This window comes from Anomaloglossus baeobatrachus, chromosome 7, assembly GCF_048569485.1.
Source record: "Anomaloglossus baeobatrachus isolate aAnoBae1 chromosome 7, aAnoBae1.hap1, whole genome shotgun sequence".
Lineage (NCBI taxonomy): Eukaryota > Metazoa > Chordata > Amphibia > Anura > Aromobatidae > Anomaloglossus > Anomaloglossus baeobatrachus.
In genome coordinates, this window is record NC_134359.1 from 18,506,603 (window position 1) to 18,524,977 (window position 18,375).

Here is an 18,375-nt window from a genome sequence, read left to right on the forward strand (position 1 = left end):
GGGGGTCCGCCTGTCAGTGCTCAGACCATATACCGCACACTGCAGAGGTGGGGTGGGGGTCCGCCTGTCAGTGCTCAGACAATACGCCGCACACTGGAGAGGTTACAGGGGTGGGGAGTCCGCCTGTCAGTGCTCAGACCATACACCGCAAACTGCAGAGGTTACAGGGGTGGGGGTCCGCTTGTCAGTGCTCAGACCATACGCCGCACACTGCAGAGGTTACAGGGGTGGGGGATCCTCCTATCAGTGCTCAGACCATAAACTGCACACAGCATCACATTACTCTGCAGGGCTGTCATCCCAGAAGGAAGCCTAAAGCACAAGAAAGCCACAAACAGTTTGCTGAAGTCAAGCAGACTAAGGACATGGATTACTGGAACTGTTCTGTGCTCTGATGAGACCAAGATAAACTTTTTTGGTTCAGATGTTGTCAGCGTGCGGCGGCTTCAGGTGAGGATTGATCTTTTTTTGCCATAAGACTTTTCTTCATGTCACAGGAGCTGAAGACTTGATTAAACGTTGTGATCTTCACGCTTCGTTATCAAGCACGATGGCGCCAACATTCTTATTTGTGTTGATTTTCATTTTGTCTTCATCTTTCTGTAATTTGTCAGATAAGTTTGGGAATGTTTGTCCGGCGCCATTAATTACATCACATTCGCTCCCTCCGCCGCCCGCGCAATCAGTACATAGAACAGCAGGTGAGCGCCGGAGACGATGGTCCCCCGCCGGGACGCTCGCTCTCCCCTCTCTCTGGAATACTCCCAGCAGGCAGCCATTTACCTCTTTTCCTCCAATCTTTTAGTCATATTGACCTAATTAACCCGCAAATCTTTTGTATTAATTAGCATAGTAATGGCAAGCCTGGAAGCTGCGCTGCGTTTTTCACACTGATGGCGGATGTCAGCGGCTCTTGGATGCAACTTTTTGACAGATAAGGAAAAATTCCCAAATCTTTGACCAGCAGCCAGAAGCATATGGTAGACCCTTACAGTTACGGGCCAGATACCACTGATTACATTGCAACATTTATGGGGATGTGTGGATCGCAAATTGGGAAATTCTGATACACCAGATCCAATGGAAACCACTCTGCTCCAATTGTTGAATCACAAGAATATACAAGCGGCATGGGTGACACCTTAGTATTGGATCCTAGTACATGTACTCAGTGCAGTGGACACATTGGCATCCATCCACCATAGGGACTCATTGCATAAAGACGTGTGCCGTATGGTCAGGGGCTTAACTATAGTGGGTGTAGGGGAAGCAGTCACACCTGCACTCTGGAGTCTAGGGGGCCCAAATAGTTCATTTGAGAAAACCAAAGCTAAGACCCATGATAGTTGGGAGCCCCATTGCTTTGAGGTGCACAACCATCATGTTACGCCAATGCGGATCGTATACGCTCTCTTTTCAGCTGCACTCCATATAGGAAAAATTGCAGACACCAATCAAACAGAGCGAGGCCAAAAGGACGCAGTTTAGTCTCCGTATCGTGTACAGGAATCTATGACACCACTAAAGTCCGTGCCGTCAGCTTTCCTCAGTGTATCGGTTCGGTTATGGGCATGATTGCAGGGTGCGTTAACCTAACGATCTTGAAGGATTGCCTATATGAGCCGACATGAGATCAGGGTTATGTGATGGCCACTCCAAAACATTGACTTTGTTATTAAGCCACTTTGTAACCAGTTTGGCAGTAGCTTCGGGTCATTGTCCATTTGGAAGACCCAGTTCCGCCCAAGCTTTAAGTTCCTGGCTGATGTCTTGAGATGTTTCTTCAGTATCGCTGCATAATCTTCTTTCCTCATGATGCCATCAATTTTGTGAAGTGCAACAGTACCTCCTGCAGCAAAACAACCCCACAACATGATGCTGCCGCCTCCGTGTGTCACAGTTGGGATGATGTTCTTAGGCTGCAAAAGCTTTTCCCTTTTTCCATCAAACATAACGATGGTCATTGTGGCCATACAGTTCAATTTTAGTTTTGTCAGATCACATGACGTCTCCAAAAATTAAGGTCTTTGTTCCTGTGTGTATTTGCAAACATTAATCTGGCTTATGTTTCTTTTGGAGTAATGGCTTCTTCCTGGCAGAGTGACCTTTCAGTCCATGTTGATGCAGGACTCGTTTCACTGTGGATAATGACACAATCTTACCAGCTTCCGCCAGCATCTTCACAAGGTCTTTTTTTTTTGTTCTTGGGTTGATCTGCACATGTCTGACCAAAGCACGTTCATCTTTGGTACACAGAACCCGTCTCCTTCCTGAGCAGTATGATGGCCGGACATTCCCATCTTGTTTGTACTTGCATATAATTGTTTGTACAGATGAAGAAGGCTCCTTCAGGAATCTGGAAATTGCACCCAAGAATGAACCAGACTTGTGCAAGTCTACAATTCTCTTCCTGAGATCTTGTCTGCTTTCTTTTGAGAAACCATTTTCAGAGCTTTGATGAGACCACTTCCATTTATCAGCAGCAAGCAGAGTTACTGAAAATGGTGAGGAATTGAAGCGCAGAGTATATTAGAAACTTGCAGAACTTTTCATTGGGTGACAATGTGTGGCTTTCCGTGACGTGCTGATCTGGTTCATCTGATGAACCCGGTAAGACGCACTTAGATCTGCTCCACCTGCGTTGGACGTCCGGTTGATCCGTTTCTGGCGTGACTTTGTTTCTATCCTGTTTGCAGCGCGCTCCGTCCTGCACTTTCCTCATTTCACACTCACTTTCCTCCTCCACATCTCCTCCCTTATCTCTCTAATACCGAGTCAGTAATATCCCCTTTACATATGGATTTAGCCAGCTCAGTCCAAAGCAGTAATGCAGCCTCCCCATTGGCTCTGATCTGGTTACGCGTGACTTTGTACAGGGCGCTCCACGTAGCTGCACCCTCCTGATTTCTAAAGCTCTCCCTCGGCGCCTCGCTGCCAACAATCCTGCTTTGTTCCCCATCCAAGAGACTTATCTCTGACTTCCACTGACTGGCATCCTGCCGGCTAAATCCCACCACTGAACCCGAGACAAACTTGTTCCAGGAGGCACGCGACACACAACCGCACTCCCATCTAACGCCGCCATCTGGCTGCCGATAAGTCGTCGTCTGGACCGGACGCCGCGAACTGCCCCCATTTATAATGCAAATCTGCAAATTGCTGACGTCTTCTATGAAATAAAACCTGCGAGCAGAAGTGGAGGAGACAAAGGGGGATCATTATCTAAGTGAAGCCCCCCGGCCTCTCCATGGAGCGGCACTCAGGCAGCACAGGCACAGTCTTGAGCTCGCGCCTCTCGCCAGTCGCTGAATACAAATGAAACGCGGATTATTATACAGCAATACAGACACTATAAAAGGTGCAACAGGCGGGAATGAATGGCGGTCTGTAGGCGCGGCAGCAGGAGAGGGGCGATTACACTGGTCCCATATACAAAACCATAAATGACCCAAAAAATGGGGGCGACCTATGGATTTGGAAATGTCCTATTATTTAAATACCTATCAAATCTCCCAAATATACCAGATCCAGTAGGACTGTCCTGAATTTGTGGAGCTTCCCCACCACTCCTGGAGGTCTGCAGTATGTGCCAACTGCAACTGTATCTATATCCTTAGTGCAAAGATACAGAGTAAACCAATAGTGGAGCCGGGAACCGTCAGATCTCTGCACCACAAATCCATCTATGTAGAGACTGAAGGACGTCAGATCACAGGATGTGCAGGAGCAAGCGGAGCAGTCACTGCGGGCCAGGCAGGCAGGTCAGGGGGCATCCGGGGCCGAGGTGTCGCTACTTGACACTATTTTACTGTAAACTACACTGAGAAGCAAAACGGTAACAATGTTTTGCACTTTGAATTTTAGGCTCCATATCTCTCCATCCTCTACAGCTCTGAGTGTGAGACGACCTTCATTTTATAGACAATCATCTTCTTTATCTCATACATAAATGTGACTTGCAACTACAGTTGAAACCCTGTTTCCCTCCGCTCTCTATAAAGACAAATCTGCAGATGTGTCTTTATAGAGAGCGGAAGGGAAAACCTGCAGATGTGTCTGTATAGAGAGGGAGGGAAAAACCTGCAGATGTATCTTTATAGAGAGCGGAGGGGAAAACCTGCAGATGTGTCTTTATAGAGAGCGGAGCGGAAAACCTGCAGATGTGTCTATATAGAGAGCGGAGCGGAAAACCTGCAGATGTGTCTATATAGAGAGCAGAGGGAAAAACCTGCAGATGTGTCATTATAGAGAGGGAGGGAAAAACCTGCAGATGTGTCTGTATAGAGAGCGCAGGAAAAACCTGCAGATGTGTCTGTATAGAGATCAGAGGAAAAACCTGCAGATGTGTCTTTATAGAGAGCGGAGCGGAAAACCTGCAGATGTGCCTATATAGAGAGCAGAGGGAAAAACCTGCAGATGTGTCATTATAGATAGGGAGGGAAAAACCTGCAGATGTGTCTTTATAGAGAGCGGAGGGAAAAACCTGCAGATGTGTCTTTATAGAGAGCAGAGGGAAAAACCTGCAGATGTGTCTATATAGAGAGCGGAGGGAAAAGCCTGCAGATGTGTCTGTATAGAGAGCAGAGGGAAAAACCTGCAGATGTGTCATTATAGAGAGGGAGGGAAAAACCTGCAGATGTGTCTGTATAGAGAGGGAGGGAAAAACCTGCAGATGTGTCTTTATAGAGAGGGAGGGAAAAACCTGCAGATGTGTCTTTATAGAGAGCGGAGGAAAAACCTGCAGATGTGTCTGTATAGAGAGCGGAGGAAAAACTTGCAGATGTGTCTGTATAGAGAACGGAGGAAAAACCTGCAGATGTGTTTTTATAGAGAGAGAAGGGAAACTTCTGGTTTCAAACATAATGATATTAGTTATGTGTACAGTATGGCAGCATTATTTATGTGTACTGTATAATGACATTAGAAATGTGAATAGCATTATTAAATGTACTATATTATGGCATTACTTTGTTACATTATTTTGTGTGGCAATATGGCAGTATAATCATCATATAGATGCACTTTGTGATGCTTTTTCTCCTTTGCAGTAAGAGCACAATGTGGGCACCTCGTAGTTGCAGGACCATCACCCTCCTCAGACATCTTGCACATGCCCCTGACACTTGTTGCTGCAGTTACAGGAGGCTCTGGTTTAGGGGTCACCGGCTCTACACATTTGATAATCCGGCATCCCTTGGATTATAGGATTTTGCGGTCTATTCCCCGTGTTGCAGTCTGGCTTCTTCTTGTCTTCCCTGTTTCCTTCGTCTTGATGCTCTGCAGCATTTAGTGTCTGTAGCCGCTGTACAGTTTGGGGACACAGTTGGCGGAGTGCGGAGACGACAGATTGGCATCTACTGTACATGGCCCTGGCAAGGCTCGGACCGCAGACTGCCAAAGACATTTCAGCAGCATTTATAGGAGGCGACGCTCGGCTTTCATATGTCACAGTCGTCCCCGTCTGTACTAAACACCGGCTCCACATGAATGCCAGGTCACTGACAAGCGCCATCTTCACATCGCGCCCCGAAGATTAGGTACATGTGGCATCGGCGGTGTCGGTCTGCGGATGGGGACGGGATTCATTATTTAGACACCTGGTGAACAGATGCACAATATACCAGATCAGGTAGAAAAAATGTCCGTTCATAGATTTTAGCCCAGGAAAATCTCAATACAACCCCTGGCAAAAATTCTGGCCTCCCCTGGCTCTGAGGATGTGATCAGTTGATCACAGACTGCACAAAACTAAAGTCATTGCAAATGGCAACTTTCTGGCTTTAAGAAACGCTAAAAAAAAATCCTGAAAACATATTGTGCAGCCAGTAACGGTGACTTTTCAAGACCAAACGGGGAAAAATTATGGAATCACTCAATTATGAGGAAAAAATTATGGAACCATGAAAAACAAACAGAAGACCCCTCCAATCCATCACTAGTATTTTGTGGCACCACCTCTGGCTTTTATAACAGCTTGCAGTCTCTGAGGCGTGGACTTAATGAGTGACAAACAGTCTCTTCATCAATCTGGCTCCAGCTTCCTCTGATTGCTGTTGCAGATCAGCTTTGCAGGTTGTAGCCTTGTCATGGACCATTTTCTTTAACTTCCACCAAAGATTTTCAATTGGATTGAGATCTGGACTATTTGCAGGCCATAACATTGACCTTAGGTGTCTTCTTTCAAGGAATGTTTTCACAATTTTTGCTCTATGGCAGGATGCATTATCATCTTGATAAATGATTTCATCATTCCCAAACATCCTTTCAATTGATGAAATAAGAAAAGTGTCCAACATTTCAATGTAAACTTGGGCATTTGTGGAAGATGTAATGACAGCCATCTCCCCAATGCTTTTACCTGACATGCAGCCCCTTATCATCAATGACTGTGGAAATTTACATGTTCTCTTCAGGCAGTCATCTTTTTATTGTTTAGCTTTTCTGTATGTAAATCCAATTTCCTTTAGGTGGTTTCTTACAGTTCGGTCACAGACATTGACTCCAGTTTCCTCCCATTCGTTCATTTGCTTTGTTGTGCATGTCTTGTTTTGGAGACATATTGCTTTAAGTTTTCTGTCTTGACGCTTTGATGTTTTCCTTGGTCTACCAGTATGTTTGCCTTTAACAACCTTCCCATGTTGTTTGTATTTAGTCCAGATTTTAGACACAGCTGACTTTGAACTAACAGCTTTTGCAACATTGTGTGATAATTTACCCTCTTTTAAGAGTTTGATAATCCTCTCCTTTGTTTCAATTGGCATCTCTGGTGTTGGAGCCATGATTCATGTCCGTCCACTTGGTGCAAGAGCTCTCCAAGGTGTGATCACTCCTTTTTAGATGCAAACTAACGAGCAGATCTTTTTTGATGCAGGTGTTAGTTTTGGGAATGAAAATTTACAGGGCGATTCCATAATTTCTTTCCTCCATAATTGAGTGATTCCATAATTTTTCCCTGTTTTGGTCTTGAAAAGTAACCGTTACTGGCTGCACATTATGTTTTCATGATTTTTTTTTTTAGTGTTTCTTAAAGCCAGAAAGTTGCCATTTGAAATGACTTTAGTTTTGTGCCGTTTGTGATCTGCATTTTTTTTTAAACAACGGTAAACAACTGAATGAACATCCTCAGAGCCAGGGGAGTCCAGAATTTTTGCCAAGGGTTGTAGAAGAATGCAGGCAACGAATTCTCATAGAGGGGTCGTCAGCACATCGGCCGCAGCCGCACAAATGTGTCAGAAAAAAGAAAAGTGAAATAAAGAGGGTTTTCTTATGAGTTCCCATTACAGGCGAGTATAACGTCCTGATGGGAAAAGCAGGTCACGTGCAAAACGCGTTGTCACAATAACCGGCTCCAGCTCAGAATCATCACCGCATCCGAGTCTCCGCACAGTCACCTATCCAGGCGTCCGTCACGCTGCGTATTCCACCCACGAGGACCGACATTCATGAGCGGAGGCGGAAGAGATTTACAACTGGTCATATGAAGGAGCAGCAGCCTGGAGAAAAGATATGAATAGTGATGGGCGGACTCGCAGATACCCAAGAACGGCGGGTCTAACCGGGTTATGAAAAAAACCCAGTTCTGACCTGGAATTGATCCCGGGCTCCTGTCCCCATATGAGTCTATGGGAACCAAAATCCAGATATTAAAACTGGTTTTTGAAGGGATAGGGTGTTAAAGGAGGTGCGTCATACTTACCAAGTCTCCCGCACGCCTGTAACTGCTTCCGGGGCCGCTCATTTACCTTCATACATATTTACTGCTTCCCCCACCCACTGGCATTCCCAGCGTCTGTGATTGGTTGCAGTCAGACGCACGCCCATGCTTTCCATCACGGGCACTGTCTGCGGGTCTATATCATGGTGTGGTGTAAAAATAAATTGAAAAATAAAAAATTGTCTTAGTATTCCTCCATATTATGAAAATACAGGCTGCCTGTGTGCTTATTTTGGCTGTGTATCAAAATAAGAGGAACCACATGCGGATTTTTTTTTTACTTATTAAAGTAAATATTTTTTAAAAATCCATGTGCCATCCCCCCTCAATTTTAATACCCAGCCAAGATAAAGCTAACAGTTTGAAGCTAGTATTATCAGGCTGGGGAGGTCCATGCTTTTTGGGGCCCCACCAGCCTAAAATTAGCAGCCTGCAGTCATCCAGGATTGTTGCATCCATTAGGCGCAACAATCCCAGAACTTTGCCCGACTCATCCCGATTGCCCTGTTACGGAGGCAATCGGGATAATAATTGGTTAATGGTAGCCATTAAGCTCTAGATTAGAAATATGAGATTCCACCATTACTAATCTGTAAGTGAAAAGAAAGACAAACACCAAAAAAATTCCTTTATTTAAAATAAAATACAAATAACCCACCCATTCACCCTTTTATTAACCCCGAACACGTAGGTCTCATGTAATCCACACAAGGTCCCACAATGATTCCAGCTCTGCTACAGCTGAAGTGACTGTGAGCGGGCATAGAACATGACCACCCGCTGTGAATTTCAGGCAGAGCGTGAGCTGCATTGATGAGTAGTTCAGATGATTTGAGGTCACAGCTGGAGGTTCCTACAGTTCTCAATCTGTGATCACTGGTAACCTGACCTCAGGTGACCTCACTGAACTGCGTGATCTCACCTCAGGTGAGTTCACAGACCTGCATCTCCTGGCAGAAAACTGCGTTTTTTTGTCAAGAGATTTGGTGCTGAAATTTCTACACAATATTCCTGCACCCAATCTACACCTCCTGGCAAAACATTGGATCACTATCACTATTATACCGCATGTGGTTTTGATGCTTTTTTTGCCAGAAGGTGTAGATTAGGTTCATGAATATGGTGAAAAACTTCAGCACCAAATCTGCATCTCTTGACAAACAAATGCACAAAAATGGCTGAAAGAGGCTTTATTCACAGACTGTTACATTCAATTTCTTCAGTGCTTCAGTTATATAACACATTTGGTTTTAGAGCATTTGTGCAATGCATTTAGGACTTTCTCTTATTTGTATCACTGAGCTATCCTAAATCACCATAGAACAGCCGCTGCATTCCGTGCCTCGGCTTTGATACTGGCTTTGATAGTCTCTCCTGATTGGCTGTTCTAAAGCATGTGATGTGATAACTGTACAGCATTACAGTGGTCACCTCTGTGGTAATGTCAGCCTTCTGTCACTTTCTGTGATAGAGGAGGGGAATTTTTGGAAACTAGGACCTGGAAATTGTATCAAATTTCATATGAATTCAGTTTGCATTTAGTCAGTTTGCTCATCCCTAAAAGATGGATAAAGAGGTAGAAAAATGGATGGATAGGTGAGGGATTAATATGAAAATTCCGTCTATCGTAGTCAAAGCTCCCCAATCTCATTACAGAGCCCAGTCCTCATCAGGTCATCTGGCGGCTGGAATTAATGAGACCTGCAAATATTACCTTATTCCTGAATTTTCTCCATAAGGAGCGAGTGGAGGAGGATCGTCAATGAGCGATGTGAGTGGTATGATAATGTACAGAAATATTCATTTCAAAAATTCAATATTCTTTTGGATCAAAGAACGAGTAGAAAGGATTACAGGGCGAGTATTTACTGCCGTCCCAAGAGCCCGAAACCGGGCAATAAACCCCAGCGATGTGCACAAGTGCAGCATGCAAATCCGGGAGATATCGGATGGGTCAGGAGCAAAACCAAGTAATTGCCAGAGAGACCCAATGTGCAGAGCGGAGGTAGGAAATCCCAATATTCATTATCCGTGAGGAAGTTACTTTACTAACTAAAAATCCACTGCACCCCATAATATATTACCGAAATATAGAGGTTCAGTATTATAGTAATTATATTCTTGTACATAGGGGGCAGTATTATAGTAATTATATTCTTGTACATAGGGGGCAGTATTATAGTAATTATATTCTTGTACATAGGAGCAGTATTATAGTAGTTATATTCTTGTACATAGGGAGCAGTATTATAGTAGTTATATTCTTGTACATAGGGGGCAGTATTATAGTAGTTATATTCTTGTACATAGGAGCAGTATTATAGTAGTTATATTCTTGTACATAGGAGCAGTATTATAGTAGTTATATTCTTGTACATAGGAGCAGTATTATAGTAGTTATATTCTTGTACATAGGAGCAGTATTATTGCAGTTATATTCTTGTACATAGGGGCAGTATTATAGTAGTTATATTCTTGTACATAGGAGCAGTATTATAGTAGTTATATTCTTGTACATAGGAGCAGTATTATAGTAGTTATATTCTTGTACATAGGGAGCAGTATTATTGCAGTTATATTCTTGTACATAGGGGCAGTATTATAGTAGTTATATTCTTGTACATAGGGGCAGTATTATTGCAGTTATATTCTTGTACATAGGGGGCAGTATTATAGTAGCTATATTTTTGTACATAGGAGCTGTATTATAGTAGTTATATTCTTGTACATAGGGGCAGTATTATGGTAGGTATATTCTTGTACATAGGGGCAGTATTATAGTAGTTATAAACTTGTACATAGGAGCAGTATTATAGTAGTTATATTATTGTACATAGGGGGCAGTATTATAGTAGCTATAATCTTGTACATAGGGGCAGTATTATAGTAGTTATAATCTTGTACATAGGGGCAGTATTATAGTAGTTATATTCTTGTACATAGGGGGCAGTATTATAGTAGCTATAATCTTGTACATAGGGGCAGTATTATAGTAGTTATATTCTTGTACATAGGGGGCAGTATTATAGTAGTTATAATCTTGTACATAGGGGGCAGTATTATAGTAGTTATAATCTTGTACATAGGGGCAGTATTATAGTAGTTATATTCTTGTGCATAGGGGCAGTAGTATAGTAGTTATATTCTTCTACATAGGGGGCAGTATTATAGTAGTTATAATCTTGTACATAGGGGCAGTATTATTGCAGTTATATTCTTGTACATAGGGGGCAGTATTATAGTAGCTATATTTTTGTACATAGGAGCTGTATTATAGTAGTTATATTCTTGTACATAGGGGCAGTATTATGGTAGGTATATTCTTGTACATAGGGGCAGTATTATAGTAGTTATATTATTGTACATAGGGGGCAGTATTATAGTAGCTATAATCTTGTACATAGGGGCAGTATTATAGTAATTATATTCTTGTACATAGGGGGCAGTATTATAGTAGTTATAATCTTGTACATAGGGGACAGTATTATAGTAGTTATATTCTTGTACATAGGGGCAGTATTATAGTAGTTATATTCTTGTACATAGGGGCAGTATTATAGTAGTTATATTCTTGTACATAGGGGCAGTATTATAGTAATTATATTCTTGTACATAGGGGGTAGTATTATAGTAGTTATAATCTTGTACATAGGGGGCAGTATTATAGTAGTTATATTCTTGTACATAGGGGGCAGTATTATAGTAGTTATATTCTTGTACATAGGGGCAGTATTATAGTAGTTATATTCTTGTACATAGGGGCAGTATTATAGTAGTTATATTCTTGTACATAGGGGCAGTATTATTGCAGTTATATTCTTGTACATAGAGGGCAGTATTATAGTAGTTATATTCTTGTACATAGGGGCAGTATTATAATAATTATATTCTTGTACATAGGAGGCAGTATTATAGTAGTTATATTCTTGTACATAGGAGCAGTATTATAGTAGTTATATACTTGTATATAGGGGCAGTATTATAGTAGTTATATTCTTGTACATAGGGGCAGTATTACAGTAGTTATATTCTTGTACATAGGGGCAGTATTATAGTAATTATATTCTTGTACATAGGGGGCAGTATTATAGTAGTTATAATCTTGTACATAGGGGGCAGTATTATAGTAGTTATATTCTTGCACATAGGGGGCAGTTTTATAGTAGTTATATTCTTGTACATAGGGGCAGTATTATAGTAGTTATATTCTTGTACATAGGGGCAGTATTATAGTAGTTATATTCTTGTACATAGGGGCAGTATTATAGCAGTTATATTCTTGTACATAGAGGGCAGTATTATAGTAGTTATATTCTTGTACATAGGGGCAGTATTATAATAATTATATTCTTGTACATAGGAGGCAGTATTATAGTAGTTATATTCTTGTACATAGGAGCAGTATTATAGTAGTTATATACTTGTATATAGGGGCAGTATTATAGTAGTTATAATCTTGTACATAGGGGCAGTATTATAGTAGTTATATTCTTGTACATAGAGGGCAGTATTATAGTAGTTATATTCTTGTACATAGGGGCAGTATTATAGTAATTATATTCTTGTACATAGGAGGCAGTATTATAGTAGTTATATTCTTGTATATAGGGGCAGTATTATAGTAGTTATATACTTGTATATAGGGGCAGTATTATAGTAGTTATATTCTTGTACATAGAGGGCAGTATTATAGTAGTTATATTCTTGTACATAGGGGCAGTATTATAGTAGTTATATTCTTGTACATAGGGGCAGTATTATAGTAGTTATATTCTTGTACATAGGGGGCAGTATTATAGTAGTTATATTCTTGTACATAGGGGCAGTATTATAGTAGTTATATTCTTGTACATAGGGGCAGTATTATAGTAGTTATATTCTTGTATATAGGAGCAGTATTATAGTAGTTATATTCTTGTACATAGGGGCAGTATTATAGTAGTTATAATCTTGTACATAGGGGGCAGTATTATAGCAGTTATATTCTTGTACATAGGAGCAGTATTATAGTAGTTATATTCTTGTATATAGGAGCAGTATTATAGTAATTATATTCTTGTACATAGGGGCAGTATTATAGTAGTTATAATCTTGTACATAGGGGGCAGTATTATAGCAGTTATATTCTTGTACATAGGGGGCAGTATTATAGCAGTTATATTTTTGTACATAGGGACAGTATTATAGCAGTTATATTTTATATTCTTATAGCTGCAGACTTGTGAATGATTTGTTTACAGCTGTTGATACGACCGCCTCACACTCTTCTGTAACCAGGTGACATTTTATCCTCAGTATTTGGACATCAGTCACACAGGTCGTTCTTTTTTCTGTTACACTTTATCTATGGACGCTCCGCTGACAAATATTGTAATGTTTTTCGGTTGAGTTCTTTAAAATTATGAATGACAGAAAGTTGACAACGTTGTGAGGTTGTAGAGATGCAGACGCCGGAGGCTGAGGATCCCGGCACTTCCATGTATGAATTTAAAATGTAATATTTTTATTCTGTTTTAGAATTTCCCTGGAGGATTCGCTGTGACACGAGCTCACACTTGTATTTGATAACATCTATATTAGGACTGAAGAGCTGAAGAATCGCAGCCGGATCTGCTCCGTGTACGAGGGTCCGTCACTCCGAGCATCGCTGCTCCCAACATTAGGAAAATCTACATAATAAGTCATGTACCTCCAAAATGCCCAAGGAAAGATCGATTTATGCCGAGACAATGGAGAAGATGGAGAAAGTAATCTTTTCATCTTCTCCGCACCTGTAATTCTGATGTGAAATGCTGCACGCTCTCACATCGGATGCTGCACGCTCTCACATCGGATGCTGCACGCTCTCACATCGGATGCTGCACGCTCTCACATCGGATGCTGCACGCTCTCACATCGGATGCTGCACGCTCTCACATCGGATGCTGCACGCTCTCACATCAAATGCTGCACACTCACACATCAAATGCTGCACACTCACATCGGATGCTGCACGCTCTCACATCGGATGCTGCACGCTCTCACATCGGATGCTGCACGCTCTCACATCAAATGCTGCACACTCACATCGGATGCTGCACGCTCTCACATCGGATGCTGCACGCTCTCACATCAAATGCTGCACGCTCTCACATCGGACGCTGCACGCTCTCACATCGGATGCTGGACACTCTCACATCAGATGCTGTACGCTCATGTGACCCTGGTGTAAGGGCTCTTCTTCACTGGCGTTTTTTTTCTCCAAATTCCATCGCCTGGAAAAACGGATTGAAATCTGTCAAAGGGTTTCATATGATGCAGTCTCCATTTCCCCGTTTTTTTTCAGACTATACACAGGCTCTCCTTGAAATCGCAGCATGCTGCGATTTGATGCGATTCTCAGCTCTCTCACCCCCATGCAATCCTATGGGGGTGAGAAAAAAGTCAGAATCCGGGTGGCATGCGCATGTCACACGGATCCTGACACTTGCATACCGCGTCAGACTGGCTACCGGAGGAATCTCCTGTAAAACCAGTCCTGGCCGCGGAATCAATCACTCGGCGCTCGCTGTTCAGGCTGCACTTTGGAGCTCAGGTGACAGCTCTGGAGCTCAGTGCAGGTAACCGCGGCCAGGACTGGTTTTACAGGAGTTTTCTCCCGTAGCCAGTCCTACGCTGCTTACCTAAAAACTCACATAGCACTCGCATGACGCTCACATGTCATACGGATGCTATGTGAGGAAAAAACACACACTGTACGCAGATCACACGCAGATCACACGCAGGATACTCGACTCACATTTTGAGCCGAGTATCGCTGTGATTTCTTACACGCCAGTGGAGAAGACCCCTAAGGACAGATGTGGCGCTGTTTTTAGAAAGAAAGAAGTTATTTTTTCTATATAATCATTCCTAGGTTTACTGTTCGGCTGGACTCACATGAATGTATGTAAGCACGGTCTCATTCTTGTCCAGGAGAGTAGGACGATTTTTTCTCACTTGTCATCCGTGTGCTCTTAGTGTGCTATCAGTGTGCTGTCCGTGTGCTATCCGTTTTTTTCTCAGCAGCTATCAGTCATTTTCAGGACCATTTACAGTGTTCTGTGCTACAAGATAGAATTGCATCCATAAAATCGGACGTCACTAGGATAGTTCATGTGCTGTCCGTGTGACGTCCGTTTTTTCTCGCAGCCATTGACTTGTATTGGCGAGTCTCGGCCGTTTTCCGGATGAAATCGCAGCATGTTGCGACTTTTCTCGCATCCAGATTCTGACCAACTGCTCTCCTTCATTGACTAACATTGGTCAGAGTGCAATGCGAGATTTTATCGCGTTTCACTCGTCCGTTTTTCACGCTCGTGTGTGCGGACCCTTCCTTTAAGACGCACTTCGGTTCTGATCTTGAATTCTTGAAGCAGTGACCTATAATGAGTAGTCGGGGAGTGAGGTTGTTGTCGTCGTCGTCGTTGTTGTCGTCGTCGTTGTTCATTTAGTTAAATACTGAATCCAAATGTCGAGGTTCTGAAAACAAATCATGTAAATATTAGGAGTACAGATTTACAGTTTATACAGACTCGTATCTGATCATTTTTCGGATGCAGACAGTGATCTCCTCATCCTGGAATCCAGGGACAATCCTGTCTCCCGGCTCTGCCTGTGATTCTGCAATGTCAATTCCTTGAATCTCCTTCCGTCCCGCTGCCTCTTCCCTGCAGACATTGCCCCGGTGGTGACAACTCCGCTGACAGCCCGGCTCCAACAGGCGGAGACTTTACGTGGACGCTGCGACTGATCACTGGACGTTTCTCCATGGCGTCTATTCACTCATCAGCCATAAAGATCACTCAGTATTTTATTTCTCACCTTTTCTTCACTTTTTCCCCCTTATAAATGAAGAATTAACAGTCTCTTATCAGCTCCTTAGGGAACCGCCCCCCCACCCCCATGCCCTCCAACCCACCAGGATTTGTAAATTTACTACTAAACCCAACCAGCCTTTATTTTGGCTTACACCTAATCACATATTTTAAAATTAAGTCTTTATAAACCCTGTTTTTAAAATGCTAATTAGTCCTTTGATTAGTCTATGGGACATTAGTTTTCCCAGACTAAAACCTGGGTCAGAGAGGCGACTGCGCAGGTCCAGAAGAGAAGGAGCTTATTCTGTACGTACAGTCATACGCAATGTGCCTTAAAGCCGGACCGCAGAGGCCAATGCTGCTGTGTGTGATAACATGTGGAGAGGGCCGACTACTATAATACTGCCCCTATGTACAAGAATATAACTGCTATAATACTGCCCCTATGTACAAGAATATAACTGCTATAATACTGCCCCTATGTACAAGAATATAACTACTATAATACTGCCCCTATATACAAGAATATAACTACTATAATACTGCCCCTATGTACAAGAATATAACTACTATAATACTGCTCCTATGTACAAGAATATAACTACTATAATACTGCTCCTATGTACAAGAATATAACTACTATAATACTGCTCCTATGTACAAGAATATAACTACTATAATACTGCCCCTATGTAAAAGAATATAACTACTATAATACTGCCCCCTATGTACAAGAATATAACTGCTATAATACTGCCCCTATGTACAAGAATATAACTGCTATAATACTGCCCCTATGTACAAGAATATAACTACTATAATACTGCCCCTATGTACAAGAATATAACTACTATAATACTGCCGCTATGTACAAGAATATAACTACTATAATACTGCCCCTATGTATAAGAATATAACTGCTATAATACTGCCCCCTATGTACAAGAATATAACTACTATAATACTGCCCCCTATGTACAAGAATATAACTACTATAATACTGCCCCTATGTACAAGAATATAAGTACTATAATACTGCCCTTATATACAAGAATATAACTACTATAATACTGCTCCCTATATACAAGAATATAACTACTATAATACTGCCCCTATGTACAGGAATATAACTACTATAATACTGCCACCATGTACAAGAATATAACTACTATAATACTGCTCCTATGTACAAGAATATAACTACTATAATACTGCCCCTATGTACAAGAATATAACTACTATAATACTGCTCCTATGTACAAGAATATAACTACTATAATACTGCTCCTATGTACAAGAATATAACTACTATAATACTGCCCCTATGTACAAGAATATAACTACTATAATACTGCCCCTATGTACAAGAATATAACTACTATAATACTGCTCCCTATGTACAAGAATATAACTACTATAATACTGCTCCCTATATACAAGAATATAACTACTATAATACTGCCTCTATGTACAGGAATATAACTACTATAATACTGCCACTATGTACAAGAATATAACTACTATAATACTGCTCCTATGTACAAGAATATAACTACTATAATACTGCCCCTATATACAAGAATATAACTACTGTCACGCTCCCCGGGTCCCCTGTCACGCTCCCCGGGTCCCCTGTCACACTCACCGGCTCCCCTGCCGCGCTCCGCCGCTTCCGTGCCAGGCCTCCTGGTCCCCTGCTCCACAGCCTTCCTGCCCCATTGCCTGCGGTCCCCAGGCAGCCCGGTCCCCGCTCCCGGCGTCCGATGGCAAACCAGCCCCAGCCCGGCTCTCCTGCTTCCTCCTCACCGCTCCCTCCTCTGGCTTCTGGCACCCGGGCCGCGCGCATGCGCATTAGGGCGCGCGCGCGGTCACTGACCCTCTCTTAAAGGGCCAGCGTCCACTAACAGGAAATTGAACACGCAGGTACAGGGTATAAAGGGGTTTAATGTCCAAGTGGCGGGGCCTGTTCTTCGTGTTTCCCAAGCTAGGAGTCAGGTCTCCTTGTGTTTCTGTGAGATACTCACCTCTCTCTCTTCTAGAGCCGATCCTGCTTCGCCACCCGGTTCTGCCAGATCCCGAACCCCGAACGCTGTCCATCTGCCATCCTGACAGTCCATTCCTTCTCTGATCCCTGCGGTGACCCGTCTGCTCGCTCCATCGGTTCCGGACTCTGCCTGACAACATCTTGGCCTCCGAACCTGAGCTCCGTCACCCGGACTACCATCAGTGACTCCGTGGTCCCAGGGACTTCTGCATTCTCCTCTTGTACACGGACTGTTCTGCTACCTATAGTGCTCCAGCCACCGGACCCCTTACCATCATCAAGGAGTTCGGTCCAGTGGATCCACCCCCGGGGCCTGCCCGTCCACCTGGCCCTAACAGTAAGAACAGGCCATGGATCCCGCTGCAGCACTAGCGGCCTTGCAGGAGGAACTCGCACGCCAGCGTGAGACTCAGACCCGCATGCTGCAATTCATGTCTTCTGTGGACGCCCGCCTGAACACGCTACAAGCGTCGGTTACATCTTCAGCATCTCGGGCTTCCACTAGCCAATCCACGGCTCCAGCCCCCGTGGCAGCCTCTTCGGATGCCTCCAGACTTCGTTTGGCCTCACCACCCCGGTACGCCGGAGATCCCAAGACCTGCAGGGGATTCATAAACCAATGCTCCCTCCATTTCACGCAGCTGCCGCATTTGTTTGCCTCCGACCAAGCCAAGGTCGCGTTCATCATGTCCCATCTAGAGGGTGAGGCACTGGCGTGGATGAACCCCTTGTGGGAAAAGGAGGATCCTGTGACCAAGAACATCCAGGATTTCCTGCAG